The 17,082-nt window shown below is 41.2% G+C and overlaps 1 protein-coding gene across 2 annotated transcripts in view; it reads right to left on the bottom strand.

Moving 5' to 3' along the window:
* Positions 1-17,082, bottom strand: part of NYAP2 (neuronal tyrosine-phosphorylated phosphoinositide-3-kinase adaptor 2) — a 259,118-nt gene that overhangs the window by 48,284 nt on the left and 193,752 nt on the right. The window lies entirely within an intron of this gene.

The following is a 17,082-nucleotide window of genomic DNA, read 5'->3' as shown; positions in this document are numbered from 1 at the left end:
TAAGGGAATCCCCCATGTGGCACCACTTATTGGCTCCTTGCTGTCACAAAGAGTGAGTCACATGTCTCTGAATGAAGCTGCAAGAGAGAAAAGGATAAGTAAGAATATTCTGGGGAGGGGTAGAGGATAAAAGCAAGCCTATTGCTTTACCCTAAATGGGCAAACCCCTGGTTTGCTTTATAGTGGATCTGTGCTCAACTGGTTACATATGACTATGTTAAAAATTTTGCTGAGGGGAATAATGAATGACTAATAGAGAGGCTGAAAAAGCTACCTTTCTTGAAGAAAATCCTATTCTAGTTTCCTCTAGTGAGGTTTGCATTGTCTAAATCATAAATACTTTTGTGTTGCAATGCCTGCTGCAGTGGAGGAATGGAGTCCAGCGTCAAAGACCCCCTTGGAGGTCATCTCCAGCTTGGGCAAAAAGTAGAAAAATCATTCCCAGACATCTTTAACCACTTCATGATGAGGGTAAAACAAATCCTAACACCTTTTTCATTATTATTATTATTATTATTATTATCAAAGGAAAATAGCACAATATAGTAAAAAATATATATTTTTAAATGTTGTTGTATTTTTTGCTACGACCTATTACCAAAAAACTAAAATAAATTCTCGCTCTCCTGATGATCACAGTGATACCACATATGTGTATGTTATTTGTTGTTTGTACCCATAGTACGGCCCATTAACAATAGTGTGCATTTTTTTGCTCAAACATACTAGTACTGATACTAGTTTAAAAAAAATGTTTTTTTTTAATCCTACCTAAAATACACTGAACCTGACCTTTGACCCTAACTCTTGAAATTCACCTTTGACTGAGCCATTGACCTATTGACCAATCCCTGATCTACCTATTTTGTTATGTATTTTACCTTTCTTTTTTTTTTTTTTTTACACACATTTGTTTTTGTTCACATTTTTTTTTTCTAGCAGAAGAAAAAGATACAATGTATCTCTCTCTACATTCAAGAGCAGAAAAAAACACAGGGGAGGGCTGCACAGTAACTGATCACTGTGATAGCCAATCAAAGGTTACAGCAATCAGGTGACCGGAAACTAGGCTTCCCGGTTCCCGATCAGTAGTACGGAGCCCAGGGCTCTCGGTGAGAGCCTGGTTCCTATGCTGGGAGTGTGCTGTGCAGCGCACTCCCTGCACAAACACATGTATGCATATATACAGCCTCATAGAAGAAGACCCACTTCTGTGAGGGTGCATACATGTTTAAATGTGGTGGGAAGGGTTTAAAGAAAAATATATATATTTACCTTGTCTCTGGTGCTGTCCCCTGAAGACTCAGTCAACGAATCAGTGACACTTCTCTTTTGTGTATAGTGACACCCAATTATTCAACTCACTTCCTGTGAACCCAGGGCATCATGGCTCTACCTCCACTATGTTCTCACAGGTGAATGCTGTAGAGTGGTGCCACTCTCTTCAGAATTTAGGATCTGCTAACCAATGTCACCAAACTAACCCGAAGACAACTGAAGATAAATATGTATAAGGATTTTTTTCTTTCTAGTTCATTAAGGGACACAGTTATTCAAAGACAATTGGGTTTTACTGCCACCCTCAAGAGGAATTGGACATTGGCAAACAGAAAAGCTGTTGGCCAGCCAGGTATAACCTTTCCCACTCCCATCATACTTTGTTTTTTTGCTAGTGCCCTAGCATTATGAATGTCTTTTATTCTGTTGAGAAGTTTAACCATATTTACTAGCCATTTTATCTTTTTTTTTAGATTTTTTTTTTCATCAATACTTCATCTACATGCTGCCAAGCTGGGCTCATTATGCACTTATCCAGATCTGCATATCTTCATCAATAGCGTTGGAAGCCAGACCTAGACTGCTGTGGACTAAAGATTGCGGGGCTAGCCTGGAATGTGAATTTGGGCATCGGGTTCAGCTTGTGGCCCTTTCCAGACCTCCACTACCTCAATAATTGAAGGGTCCTGCATGCACGCTCTGTGCTCTGTTCTCACCTTTTCAGCATAAGGTAGCTGTTTCCTGCCAAAGTTAAATGCGAAGCGCAAGGGGATGCAGTCCCGTTAAACTTGGCTTCTACACCTTTACCTCCAGAATCTCTCAAACATACTATACTTTCAGTTATATTTGCCTCTAAGCACTCTGTTGCTGAAGCTCTGTCTGATCAAGAGTTTCACAAATCTTGGATGGATCAATTTGTTTCTGAGGAGTCATAGGCAGGCATACATTATACATATACATATAGCCGGTAGCACTGATCAGATGAAAGAGCCTGACAGGCTGGTTGTACAGAAGTCAATTCAGAGATAGAATTGCACAGAGTGGCCCCGAACCTCCTCTTCTTGGGTTCCCCGCTGGCACTCCTGGCCCCTCCTCTCTGTCCAGTGCCTACAGGGGAAGCTGCTTTCCATGGCGGCACTTGTGTGTGCTCACTCCCGAGCCCCACTGCTGCATCCATTGAAACAGACAGCAGGACTCAGACCCACTCCCCACTCCCCACTCCCTCGTCACTGGCTTTCATTCACAGCAGCAGGAGCCAATGGCTCCAAGTACCCCAGCAAAGCCATTGAGACTCAGAAGTGAGGGGAGAAAGGAGCTGCAGATGTGCACAGCGCTGGATTGAATGAGGGCTCAGGTAAGTAAAAGGGGGGGTGAGGGGGGAAGCTAATGCTTAAACTTTTTTTATCCTAATGCAAGGAATGCATTAAGGTAAAACATGTTTAGGCTTTAAGTGAAAGTACAAGGCAATCTTGTTTGCAAATGACTTCTACAATTTGTAACATATACCACTGTGCCCATTGAAAAATATGTCTAATGTCTGAAGATAGCTAATAGTACATATGGTCTTGACTGATTCATTTAGATTGTTCATTGTCTGCTATTGGTGACTTGACACCAAAAGGCATACTTCAGTGGCAATACTTAAGAGAAGTATGGCTTTTCAAAAAAAAACACATATATTCACCTAGGTATGATGCTGCATCTGTCCCCTGGTTTATAAGACTGAGAACTTTGGTCTTCAGTGAGCAGAGAGCCGGTGACTGTCAGGCTATCTGCTCTGCCCTCTAGTGCTCACTGGAGCACCAGGCTGTGAAATGGGTGGGAGCGGCTAGCTCAGCCTCTCAGCAGCACGCTGAGAGGCTGAGCCAGCTGCTGGTCAACATTAAAGTCAGGACCTCTTCAAAGCTTGGACCGGCTGAGTGATGTCAGCCAACAGCGGACTTTGGCCTAAGTGTACTCTTGTGAACCACAAGAGGACCAAAAGAGAGTTGGCCGTACTTCTCCTTTAATGTGATACAATCTCCCCAAAAAAGTTTGCACTGTACTATATTTTATCTTACAGTACTTACAGTATATATATATATATATATATATATATATATATATATATATATATATATATATATATATATCTTTAAACTTTAAACATTAAAGTGTAAGTTCACCTTTACAGAAAAAATCTGTATGTGAACTTACACAGGACCTCCTCCTCACCCCCTTGTCCCGCTGACCTGCAGTGCGGCAATCTCCCGTTCTGAGCCCTGCTATCACCGCCTCACCAGATCGGAGCTTAGAAATCCCCTCAGCATTCTCTCTTTCTTCCCCGCTGACAGGACTGGCTATGTGGGATATGAATGGTAGGCGCCATCCAATTTTAATGCTCCAAAATGTACCTCCTGATGGGGGACGTTTTTGGAGATTAAGCTGAGGGGATTTCTAAGCCCCAGTCCAGTGAGGCGGTGATAACAGGGCTCAGAACGGGAGAACACCGCGCTGCAGGTCAGCAGGACGGGGGGGGGGGTGGAGGGGTTCTTGTGTAAGTTCACCTTACAGATTTTTCTTTTTTTTACCCTTTAAATAGTTTCAATGTGATGACTTGACATGGTTGCTTAAATTTGTATAAATGTTAGAGAAGGTGAGAAGATAAGAAATCAATCAATCAGTTTATAGGAGGGGGTCATTCATGAACATAAAAACAGAGATCCAGTAAGATAAATAATAGCCCATTTAAAAAAAAAAAAAAGTTTGCATCAAAACTCACTAATTTAGCTGTCCCCTACAATATTTTTCACCACCAGATGTCCTTGCTCTTCCAGGTTGAATGACGGCCTATATAATTTAACCCACTTTTTCCTGACCCAAGCTGTCATGGTGCAACCTCTAGCCTGTGACTGGACAGTGAAGGAAAAGCAGCACAGTGACAAACTCACCTTGACACTGCTTTTTCCTCCTACCAGTATGCTCTGTTTCAGCACATAAACTGATTGGCTCCTAGTGCTACCTCTCCCTTTCTTAGTCTGAACTTGGCTATCTAGGGGACTGGAAGAGGATGATACTAAGTCAAATTATTATGCTTACATAAAAAATATTACCAAATGTTGTTTTAATAAACAAAAAACTGCATTCAATGAATATCTGCCTAGGAGATCTACTTTAATAAATCCAACAGTTTTAATGTCACCAGATTTTTCATCTTATCTCTCTCTTGAACAGTTTTTACAATAGGGGTCAATATGGAATATGTTCATAAATCATTTAGTATGCTGGAGACTTAGCTTTTGCTAAATGGGAAGTTATACTAATTTACATTCTGTTTAACAGTTTTCTTCTGTTCTAAGTTTGCTATTCCAGTCTACACTCCAGTGAGTAGCTGGGTATAGAAACACAACATAGAAACCTAACCATTTCTCTCACACTGTAATCTTTGGCAATATACAAGAGACCAGATTTGCTGAAGTACCAACACCTCATTTAGAAGTTACACAAGGTGACTGTGATTTATTCTCCAATGAAATATGTTAGTGGGCCTGGCAGTTTCTGGCTTTGATTTATAATAAAATAGCATTATAATTAGCATTAATTTCATAAAGTGTGTTAGATTTTCTTTTTGCACATGACTCTTTCATATAGAACAACTTTGATTTTGAAAAGTAACATTTTAGTCGTGAAGATTAAAAACATCTCACACAAGGTCTGATTTGAAATTCAACAAACTTGCAAATATGAGATCCCTGATAAAAAGGCATTTTAGCGCACACTACTTTGTTTTGAATTATAAATGAGCCACACACATTTAAGTGAAGTTTGAGCTTTGTTTAAAATCAAATACAATGGGTCACATGTCTGTTTCCCTTGCTTTTGACTTTTTTGCTTTGAAAAGCCAAGGGCAGTTCAGTTTGTTTTGTTAACAGACACATTCTATTGCAGTGATCAACAGAAAACAACCAGAGTAGGAGGTCACAGGGAAGATCTTCTCCAAAAATTCCACTTATCTCTTCAAACTCTGAGTTTTATTATTTTCAAAGCCAGGCTAAACTTTTGGAGTGGAAAGGTTAGTATCTCCAGAAAACTCCTCTCATTTTCAATCCTGGTGACCCCACAGGAAGTAATGTCAACCTCCTTTCCAGAGAAACAGGGACAGCAATATAAATTACTAAAGGTTTTCAATCATCCCTAATCAAAGTGATTTTATTTTTCTTTGTGTTGCAGAGTTTCTGCTCATATCCTATTCTGGAGAAAATCTGATTCTTCCCCACCTAAGATTAAAAAAAATATATATGCCTCCTGTACTTGCCTTTTCCCCAATTATACAAACTTTAAAGCAAGTTGATTACACAAATTTTAACAGCATCTCAATGTTTAATTACTCTGAAATATAAACATGTCTCGCCAACTTTTCAAATCAGTTTTTTGTTCCTATATAAAAGATATCCAGAACATGGAATATTTTACAGCCTGATTGAATAACCCTCCTAAGGTTTAATGCTTTGTACACACAATGAGAAATTCAGACGAAAAATACTACTTTCGAAGTGATCGTGCATTAATCAGATTGTTAGTACACAGCTTTCAAGAGGCAATAATGACAGTTCATGCGAAATTAAGGGACAAACACAACATTTTTTCTTATACAATACCAGAATATAGGACTTTTATTTAATCAGTATGGTATGTCCAAAAAAAAGTTTAGTAATCTATTGGTTTTCCATATGAGACTAGCATCCAAAAAAAAAAACGAACGATCATTCGTCTGATATTCTTATCATGTGTACGAGGCAAAATCTTTGATATAGTGGATTGTTTCTAGTTCTTAGATTGGCAGCGGCAGTCAACTGAGAATTATTGGGATGTACCCTTCCCTTTCCTATCTTTGCCCCCTGTCTTTTTTTATGTCTAAGTCCCATATTTTTTGATACACATATTTGTTCTTACTTCTTGTTATTAGTGGAAAATATTATCAGATGTTAAGTTTTGATGTTGCTGTTATAGCTTTATCAGTTCTTTAACGCCATGTTGCCTTTAGGCGTTCTCACAGTCTGATGCTTGTTTTTATGGAACCTATTATGCTATATCTTGTGCACCACTGTATTCTTGGTATTTTTTCCTCTTATATAAATAAAAAAGTTGTATTTACGCTTTAAAATGTAAGTGTACTTTAAAACATAAGTTCACTTATCCTTTTTTTCCCTCTTCCCTATCCTACACTAGCCCTCCCTCCCTGGATGCATAATGGCTGGTGTTTGTATTTATCCTGCCCTAAACATCTTCTGGGTGCTGGCCACACAGGTGCAGTAGCTTTTCATAGACATACAGTATCTCACAAAAGTGAATACACCCCTCACATTTTTGTAAATATTTTATTATATCTTTTCATGTGACAACACTGAAGAAATGACACTTTGCTATAATGTAAAGTAGTAAATTTGCTGTCCCCTCAAAATAACTCAACACACAGCCATTAATGTCTAAATCGCTGGCAACAAAAGTGAGTACACCCCTGAGTGAAAATGTCCAAATTAGGCCCAATTAGCCATTTTCCCTCCCCGGTGTCATGTGACTCATTAGTGTTAAGGTATCAGATGTGAATGGGGAGCAAGTGTGTTAAATTTGGTGTTATCGCTCTCACTCTCTCATACTGGTCACTGGAAGTTCAATAAGGCACCTCACGGCAAAGAACTCTCTGAGGATCTGAAGAAAAAGACATGTTGCTCTACATAAAGATGGCCTAGGCTATAAGAAGATTGCCAAGACCCTGAAACTGAACTGCAGCATGGTGGCCAAGACCATGCAGTGGTTTAACAGGACAGGTTCCACTCTGAATAGGCCTCGCCATGGTCGACCAAAGAAGTTGAGTGCACGTGCTCAGCGTCCTATCCAGAGCTTGTCTTTGGGAAATAGACGTATGAGTGCTGTCAGCAATGCTGCAGAGGTTGAAGGGGTGGGAGGTCAGCCTATCAGTGCTCAGACCATATGCCGCACACTGCATCAAATTGGTCTGCATGGCTATCGTCCCAGAAGGAAGCCTCTTCTAAAGATGATGCACAAGAAAGCCCACAAACAGTTTGCTAAAGACAAGCAGACTAAGGACATGGATTACTGGAACCATGTCCTGTGGTCTAATGAGACCAAGATAAACTTATTTGGTTCAGATGTTGTCAAGCATGTGTGACAGCAACCAGGTGAGGAGTACAAAGACAAGTGTGTCTTGCCTTCAGTCAAGCATGGTGGTGGGAGTGTCATGGTCTGGGGCTGCATGAGTGCTGCCGGCACTGGGGAGCTACAGTTCATTGAGGGAACCATGAATGCCAACATGTACTGTGACATACTGAAGCAGAGCATGATCCTCTCCCTTTGAAAACTGGGCCGCAGGGCAATATTCCAGCATGATACCGACCCTAAACACACCTCCAAGACAACCACTGCCTTGCTAAAGAAACTGAGGGTAAAGGTGATGGACTGGCCAAGCATGTCTCCAGACCTAAACCCTATTGAGCATCTGTGGAGCATTCACAAACGGAAGGTGGAGGAGCGCAAGGTCTCTAACATCCACCAGCTCCGTGATGTCATCATGGATGAGTGGAAGAGGACTCCAGTGGCAAACTGTGAAGCTCTGGTGAACTTCATGCCCAAGAGTGTTAAGGCAGTGCTGGAAAATAATGATGGCCACACAAAATACTGACACTTTGGTCCCAATTTGGGCATTTTCACTTAGGGGTGTACACACTTTTGTTGCCAGCGGTTTAGACATTAATGGCTGTGTGTTACGTTATTTTGAGGGGACAGCAAAATTACACTGTTATACAAGCTGTACACTCACTACTTTACATTGTAGCAAAGTGTCATTTCTTCAGTGTTGTCACATGAAAAGATATAATAAAATATTTACAAAAATGTGAGGGGTGTACTCACTTTTGTGAGATACTGTATGTTTCTCAAGGCTAGAGATTCTCAGGAGACAGGCCAATAGAAGTCTATTGGCAGCTATTGTGAGTAGGGATGAGCTTCGAGTTCGAGTCGAACTCATGTTCGACTCGAACATTGGCTGTTCGCAAGTTTACCGAACAGCGAACAATTTGGGGTGTTCGCGGCAAATTCGAATGCCGCGGAACACCCTTTAAAAGTCTATGGGAGAAATCAAAAGTGCTAATTTTAAAGGCTTATATGCAAGTTATTGTCATCAAAAGTGTTTGGGGACCTGGGTCCTGCCCCAGGGGACATGGATCAATGCAAAAAAAACTTTTAAAAACGGCCGTTTTTTCAGGAGCAGTGATTTTAATAATGCTTAAAGTCAAACAATAAAAGTGTAATATCCCTTTAAATTTTATACCTGGGGGGTGTCTATAGTATGCCTGTAAAGGGGCCAGGGTTGTGGGGATGAGGCCCTTGTCCTCATCAACATGGGGACAAGGTGTTTTGGGGGGCTACCCCAAAGCACCCTCCCAATGTTGAGGGCATGTGGCCTGGTACGATTCAGGAGGGGGGGCGCTCTCTCGTCCCCCCCTCTTTTCCTGCGGCCTGCCAGGTTGCGTGCTCGGATAAGGGTCTGGTATGGATTTTTGGGGGACCCCACGCCGTTTTTTTTTTTTTTTTGGCACGGGGTTCCCCTTAAAATCCATACCAGACCTGAAGGGTCTGGTGTGGAATTTAGGGGGACCCCCACGTCATTTTTTTTTTTTAAGTTTTGGCCGGGGTTCCCCTTAATATCCATACCAGACCTGAAGGGCCTGGTATGGAATTTAGGGGGACCCCCACATCATTTTTTTTTTTCATTTTTTTCATTCATGGTTCGGGGTTCCCCTGTGGGGAATTCCCATGCCGTTTTTATCAGTGAACTTCTATGTGCATTGTCGGACCGGCAATGCAATAGCTGCGAGTAGTTTTAAATGGCTTTTTTTCTTTGAAATGTCATTTTGCTGTCAGACTGTTCTAAACACGGGAAACATGCGCCCCTTTACAGGCATACTATAGACACTCCCCAGGTACGAAATTTAAAGGGATATTACACTTTTATTGTTTGACTTTAAGCATTATTAAAATCACTGCTCCTGAAAAAACGGCCACTTTTAAAAGTTTTTTTTGCATTGATCCATGTCCCCTGGGGCAGGAGCCAGGTCCCCAAACACTTTTTATGACAATAACTTGCATATAAGCCTTTAAAATTAGCACTTTTGATTATTCATATTCGTGTCCCATAGACTTTAACAGTGTTCGCGTGTTCGAACGAACTTTTTTCCTGTTCGCATGTTCTAGTGCGAACCGAACAGGGGGGTGTTCGGCTCATCCCTAATTATGAGTGCTGATTGCAGACAGGCTGCATTTAAACAGTGCAATATTTTTACAAGCCAGGGCTTGCAAGTACAGCTCTCAAAGTCAAAGAAAAGGTGGAGGTAATAGGTTGTATCTGAAAAGTTTATTGCTGTCTTTAGTTTTAATAAATAAATTAAATTGCTTGTTACTCTTTGGAGCTCAAAATCAAGTAACATAACTTCCACATCCAAGTTCTGTGTCTATGGGTGGTTGTATTGTCAGTCACAGTTTATGATTGAAGTGTTTTCTTTGATTTTCTAGATACTTGAGCTCTTTGGAATCATTCATGAATTGTTTTTGTAATGGTTTTGTTCATTTACCTGCTGTTATTACTCTTTGTTCTGCATAATTTTTACAAGCTTAAGTGAAAAACAAATTTATCATAAATTGCTAAAGTAGGCGGTAGATAAGCATATGCTATTAGATATTTACCAAGTCTATAAGAACAAATACCCAGGGCCATCTTTAATATTGATTGGACCCTGGGCAAACATTTTCTTGCCACCCCCATACAATTTCGCTCTCCACCTGCTCTGAAACATACAATAAGTAGCAGCTAGATTTAAAATCAGTTTACCGTATCAGATCAGGCAGCGATTGTGATTGGTTGCCAGAGGTTACAGTGTATCCTTACCGCTTACTGACTGGTTGCTAGAGGTTACAGCACACATTACGGCTCACTGATTAGTTGCTAGATGTTACAGCACATGATTTCTGCTTGTTGATTGGTTGCTAGAGATTACTGTACAGTAATACTGCTCACTGATTGGTTGCTAGAGGTTACAGCACATCATCTCCTCACTGCAGGGGGCAAGATAAAAATATGAATGCCGCCTTTATTTACATATCTATGTTGCCGGATGCAGCTATTTACATATGAATGCTGCTGCTATTTACATATGAATGTTGGTTATTTACGTGTAAACACAGGGTCTGCGGGTGAGTCATCTGTACACAACAATAGGGCAGAGCTGGGCAGCATTATTAGCAGCATTTCACACTGAGATATCAGGACATAGCAAGGGACTAAAACTTCAAGGGCCAAGGGAATTTAAACTGGGATAGTTGGTAAGTATGAGGCAGCGCCCCACAACAATGACAGGGCCCAGGGCAGCTGCCCCCTTTGCCCTGCCTTAAAGACAGCCCTGCAAATACCTGCCTTACAATTAAGCCAGTTATTAACATTTATGGTTATAGCATGAAAAACTGAATATTTATTGTTTGTCTGAGAAAGGATAAGCAAACTTTTATGCACAAATTCGATTTAATGGCAGATGCTTGGATTATTAGGCTAGCCACACACACTAATGCCCCGTACATACAATCTGACTTTATGACAACAAAGTTGTGGATTTTTGTTCGAAGGTTGTTGGATCCAACTTGTCTTGCATACACGCGGTCACACAAATGTTGGCCAACAATTACAAATGTGGGAACGTAGTCACGTACAAGACGTACGATGAGCCGAGAAAAAGTAACTTTAATAGCCAGTGTGGCTCCTCCTGCTTGATTCCGAGCATGCATGAACTCTTGTGCGATGGACTTGTGTACACACGTTCGGAAATTCCGACAACAAAGTTTTGTTGGTGGAAAATTTGAGAACCTGCTAGCCAACATTTGTTGGCGGAAAGTCCGACAACAAATGTTCGATGGAGCATACACATACTATGCAAGACAAGTTTGAGCCAACATCCGTCTGAAAAAATCCTAGGATTTTGTTGTCGGAATGTCCGATCAATGTCTGACCATGTGTATGGGGCATTATTCTGTGGGTTCCTATGGAGAAGTCCCAGTTCTTTCATTTGGGCACTGGACTCCTGGCTTGTTCTGTCTTAATTTGACCCATTTTGTAAACTTCTCAAGAAAGGTATCAATCTTTTCCTTTGTACACAAAAAGATGTCAGTGTTTTATAGTAGTTGGATGGGGACTGCTTACTTTTATTTCTCCATGGCCCCAAAATACATAGACACAGACCCTTGAGATTCTGGGACTTTATACCGTAATGCCCTGTACACACGATAGGATTTTCCGATGGAAAATGTGTGATAGGACGTTGTTGTCGGAAATTCCGACCGTGTGTAGGCTCCATCACACATTTTCCATAGGAATTTCCGACACACAAAGTTTGAGAGCTTGCTATAAAATTTCCAGACAACAAAATCCATTGTCGGAAATTCCGATCGTGTGTACATAAATCTGACGCACAAAGTGCCACGCATGCTCAGAATAAATTAAGAGACGAAAGCTATTGGCTACTGCCCTGTTTATAGTCCCGACGTACGTGTTTTACGTCACCACGTTCAGAACGATCGGATTTTCCGACAACTTTGTCCGACCATGTGTATGCAAGACAAGTTCGAGCCAACATCCGTTGGAAAAAATCCAAGGATTTTGTTGTCAGAATGTCCGATCAATGTCCGACCATGTGTACAGGGCATTAGAGTAACCTGATTTGGTCCAGTCCACCATACAGACACTCTCCAGCCCACCCTAATGCCCCGTACACACGATAGGATTTCCCAATGGAAAATGTTCTCTGGGAGCTTGTTGTCGGAAATTCCGACCGTGTGTAGGCTCCATCGGACATTTTCCATCAGAATTTCCGTCACACAAAATTTGAGAGCTGGTTCTCAAATTTTCCGACAACAAAATCCGTTGTTGTAAATTACGATCGTGTGTACACAATTCCGAAGCACAAAGTTCCATGCATGCTCAGAATCAAGCAGAAGAGCTGCACTGGCTATTGAACCTAATTTTTCTCGGCTCGTCGTACATGTTGTATGTCACCGCGTTCTTGACGTTCAGAATTTCCTATAAGATTTGTGTGACTGTGTGTATGCAAGACAAGTTTGAGCCAACATCGGTCGGAAAAAAAACATGGATTTTGTTGTCAGAAAATCCTATCGTGTGTACAGGGCATTAAACATTTCTTTCCAGGGTGATGTTTCTTACAACTAGTGGCACTGCTCTTGAAATGGCAAAAAAAATATTATGCTCTACTTGGAAAGGCAGTTTCTTCCTTTTTATTTTCATCCATTTCTAAGCACAGTTCAATTTACAGAATGTGCACATAACGTCAAGAAATCAATAAAGAGCATTAGCCAGTATCCCTCCCTACAAAAAAAAACAAGAAAACTTAAAGCACCATAATATCTAATTTTGCTGATTTGACCATTTCTTGTCTAGGTATTTGCTAGTGGTTGAGTTTTGCTGATTCACAGAAAAGTTTGATTAGTTCCCTTATTTCTGTTTGGAAGCCACTTAACAACATTCTCCAGCCAGAAAGTTAAAATTACACAATTTGCTAACAGTGTCAAATCTTGTTTTGCAGCAGAACCATAAAACATGGAGTCACCTATGAGTGCACTACTTTACATTTGTTGGTTTTGTATAAGGTGATGGTAGGATGTACATACCAAAGGTAATGTGTAAGGGCAGTAACGCATAACCAGTCAGAATCCATCATTTATTCTGACAGCAGTGATCTAATTGGTTACTATGCTTACTACATCTTGTACAATACTAGTGCTCATTGTGCTGCCTAATTGAAAAGGCCTGTATGAGTGGATTTATGATGACTGGTGTCATCAGTTTGATGTATAAGAACTGCTGCACAATATATTATCTCTAGGCTCAAATCTACAACACTTACATCTAAATATAAAACTTTCCATTCCTCCCAACTACTTATTTTATGAGACAGTCATGGCAGGGTAAAAAAGGTGTTTTATGTCAAGATTTTGTGATGTGTTTTTTTCATGAAAAATGCATATATAAAGCAACACAGCTAAGACTGTGTCTTAACATCAGTCTAATTTTATCACAAACACTCTTATGCCATGTACACACGATCGGGATTTTGGTTGGAAAAAGGTATGATGGCTTTTCCGACGGGATTCCACTCAAGCTTGTCTTGCATACACACGGTCACACCAAATTCCAACCGTCAAGAACGCAGTGACGTACAACGCGTATGACAGGACTAGAAAAAGGAAGTTCAATAGCCAGTGCACCACCCTTTGGGCTCCTTCTACTAATCTTGTGTTAGTAGAAGTTTGGTGAGAGACGATTCGTGCTTTTCAGCTATTGTGCTTTTTAGTCCGTTACTGCTCTTCAGTTTGTGCTTGTGGGTTTGTTTTGTTTTTTGTTTTTCCAAAAAAGTTTTATTGTTTATATATGTAAGGTTACATAAACCATTGAACATACACATTGAACAGAGCATTATGATCTATAACAGGGAGAACAGTCATTCATAAATTCAAAGTTACATTGCATCCCCATATGTTGGGGTGATCTATGTGTGCTTGAACAGATCTTTTGCATGTTTCAAGTTTAGACCTGTTGGGGTTGTGGATACTGTAAGGGTTTCCATGCCCTATTTGTCTTGTCTAGTGAGTAAACTGTGTTCAGAGATGTGTCTGTCACGAGTCATGGTATGTGATTATGTATATGTATAACCCCCAGGGGATATTCAGAGATTTTCTCCACTTAGAAGGTTGTCCTGTGTAGTACGGGATGTGTTGATAGTGGAATAATAGCTTGGGTTATTGCATATATGGGGTGTTTTGTCACTGGTATCCTGTTCAATTTGCTGATAGTAGGTTTATCAGTAGGGGGGGGGTAGAAAGGGAGTAGGTGGGGGAAATTATGAATTACAAATTCCTAAATGGGTTCTCTTAGGCATGGTGAAGGGGCTGGTGAACTGATTGTATATGAATGTGGAGTGGATATAGGGGGGACAGGGATGGAGAGGGGGGTAATGTCAGGAATATTTGAATTGGGAGAGTTTTTGTGATTTTGCAGTTGCAGCAGTAGTCATCTCTTGCCTCCCTCCTCTGCAGGGGATCCCCACAAGGCTCATGTGTGCTGCATAGCATTATGGGCATCAAGTGGTTTCCTGGGCCCGGAGGGTTTGGAAGTAGCGTGGAAAGATAGTTAGGTGGTTAATTCGTTTTCAGTGATATGTTTCAAGTTATCCTGAGTCAGATCGTTTAATGGTTTGGGGAGTAAAGTAGAGCATATTCTGAGGTTGTTTGGTAATGCTTCCAACATGCCCATTTGACACCAAATTTTTGGGGTGTGTCTCTCGCTGTGTGAATTAATTCTTCCATTTCTGCGGTCCTGTTAATTCTGTCAAACCATTCTTTAATTGAAGGGGAGATACGGGATTTCCAGTGCACCTGTATGCATTGTTTTGCTGCATTTATCATGTGCATCGCAAGGGGGTTTTGTCTAGGTCGTAGGTGGTGACATAAGTAATTATCCTATGTACTTCTGTCCAGAACTCTTGAATGTGGGAACAGTCCCACCATATGTGGAGTAATGTACCTGGTTGATCTGTACATCTCCAGCATTCCTCAGGAATTGCTGGGTTGAATTTGTGTAGTAAGGCAGGTGTGCGGTACCAACGAGTCTGGATTTTGAATCCATTCTCTTGAGTGGTCACATTGATCGATCCCTTATGGATATTGATATACATTTTTTCCCATTCTTCCGGCGAGATAGATATGGACAAGTCTCTTTCCCATGCAGCACACATTGTCGAGTTGTTGGGCTTATGGTCTGTAAAAAGAAGGGAGTGCGTGATTGAAATCAAATGTGCCTGGGGCGATTTTTGAGAGCAGAGGTGCTCAAAAGGAGTCAGTGGTCTGGAACAGGAAGATTGTCAAATTTTCTTAAGAAGTGTGTGATCATGAGATATGTCCAGTCTGGTATCTGAGGTTTGTCATGTTTAGACCAGAGGTGTGATGTGGAACAGAATGTTTCTTGGTCATAGAAGTCGTGGGCTAGAACCCTTTCCTCAGACCAGTGTTGCACTAAAAAATTAGCATGCATGCCTGGGGGAAAGTCTGGGTTTAGTCGGATTGGGGTCATTGGGCCTTGAACCGTCGAAAGGGAAGAGTGTTTGCAAGTCTTGTGAAAGCATTGTATGGTTGGTCCAATTAGAGGGTGGAGTTTCGATTCAATAGGAACATGTGGGTTCAGAATCCAAGGCAACGTGGCCAATGAAAGATTTGTGAAGGATTCTTCCAGTCTAACCCAATCTTTTGTGGGTCCGTGAAGGTTTCAGTCCAAAATTCTGGTCAAGTGTATTGCTTTATAGTAATTGATAAGATCTGGTAGGCCTATTCCTCCTAGGTGTTTGGGTAAGGCTAGTTGCGAATATTTAATCCTGGGTCTAAGGCCTCCCCAAATGAAGTTTGAGCTAATGTTTCTGTAATTTTTGAAAAAGGTCAGTTGTACATGGATCGGAATTGTTTGTAGTATGTATAATATTCTTGGTAAGGCATTCATTTTTAGAATCGCTGCTCTTTCGAACCACGAGAACACTGATCTATTCCAATTTTTGAGATCTTCTGTAAGTTTGTTTAGTATCGGCAGATAGTTTGTGGGTTTGTATCTGGTTTTCAGTGCATGTAGTCAGTTCGTATCTGTTTTTCAGTGCATTCTTGTCTGCTCGTTTCTGATTTTCAGCTCGCTCTTCACAGGCCTTGCTGTTCTTCAGTGCGTTCTGTTAAGTTCGTTCTGACCAGCCGACTGTTTTGAAGCCATGTTGCAGTTACATACTCCTCGTAGAGTTCGTACTGTGCGGTGGCTTGGTGTTGGGATTCTTACTTTGACCCAAGCCCAGTCCATGAACAGGGTGGGGAGGAGTTCATGGACCAAGAATTGGTTGCTCCAGCGTGGCCAATTCTCTCACATGCCTTTGCTGCGTGAGATCCAGGAGAATAATCCTGATGATTTCAGGAATTATCTCCGGATGACGGACCCCATTTTTCACCGTCTGTTGGCTTTTCTGTCCCCTTATATTACAAAACAGGACACCTGCATGCGGCAAGCCATCACTCCGGAGCAGAGGCTCGTCGCCACCTTGCGGAACTTGGCGACAGGGAGAAGTTTGCAGGACCTCAAGTTCTCGACAGGCATGGCTCCCCCAGGCTCTGGGGATCATTATCCCAGAGACCTGTTCTGCCATCATTCAGGTCCTGCAGAAGGACTATATTAGGGTAAGTTTTCTCCTTTAACATCACATTCTATGTATTTAATGTATACTAACGTTTTGTATTTCTTTCATCATTCCATAATTGCCATGATTGTAATATGCTGTGAATGTCCTCTTTATCCTCATGCATGCTGGATTTTTTTAATGCTCCTTTTTTGTCCTTCATGCATATTTGCCTTCACTAACCTCCCCAGAGGCTCCTTCTACTAATCTTGTGTTAGTAGAAGTTTGGTGAGAGACGATTCGTGCTTTTCATCTTTCGTGCTTTTCAGTCCATTACTGCTCTTCAGTTTGTGCTAGTGGGTTTGTATCTGGTTTTCAGTGCGTGTAGTCAGTTCGTATCGGTTTTTCAGTGCAATCTTGTCCGCTCGTTTCTGATTTTCAGCTCGCTCTTCACAGGCCTTGCTGTTCTTCAGTGCGTTCTGTTAAGTTCGTTCTGACCAGCCGACCGTTTTGAAGCCATTATGCTTCCTGTTTGTCCTTCATGCATATT

This window comes from Aquarana catesbeiana, linkage group LG04 (genome assembly GCF_042186555.1).
Source record: "Aquarana catesbeiana isolate 2022-GZ linkage group LG04, ASM4218655v1, whole genome shotgun sequence".
NCBI classification, from domain to species: domain Eukaryota; kingdom Metazoa; phylum Chordata; class Amphibia; order Anura; family Ranidae; genus Aquarana; species Aquarana catesbeiana.
The sequence above is the reverse complement of the archived record's forward strand: the minus strand, read 5'-3'. Positions and strand labels throughout refer to the sequence as shown.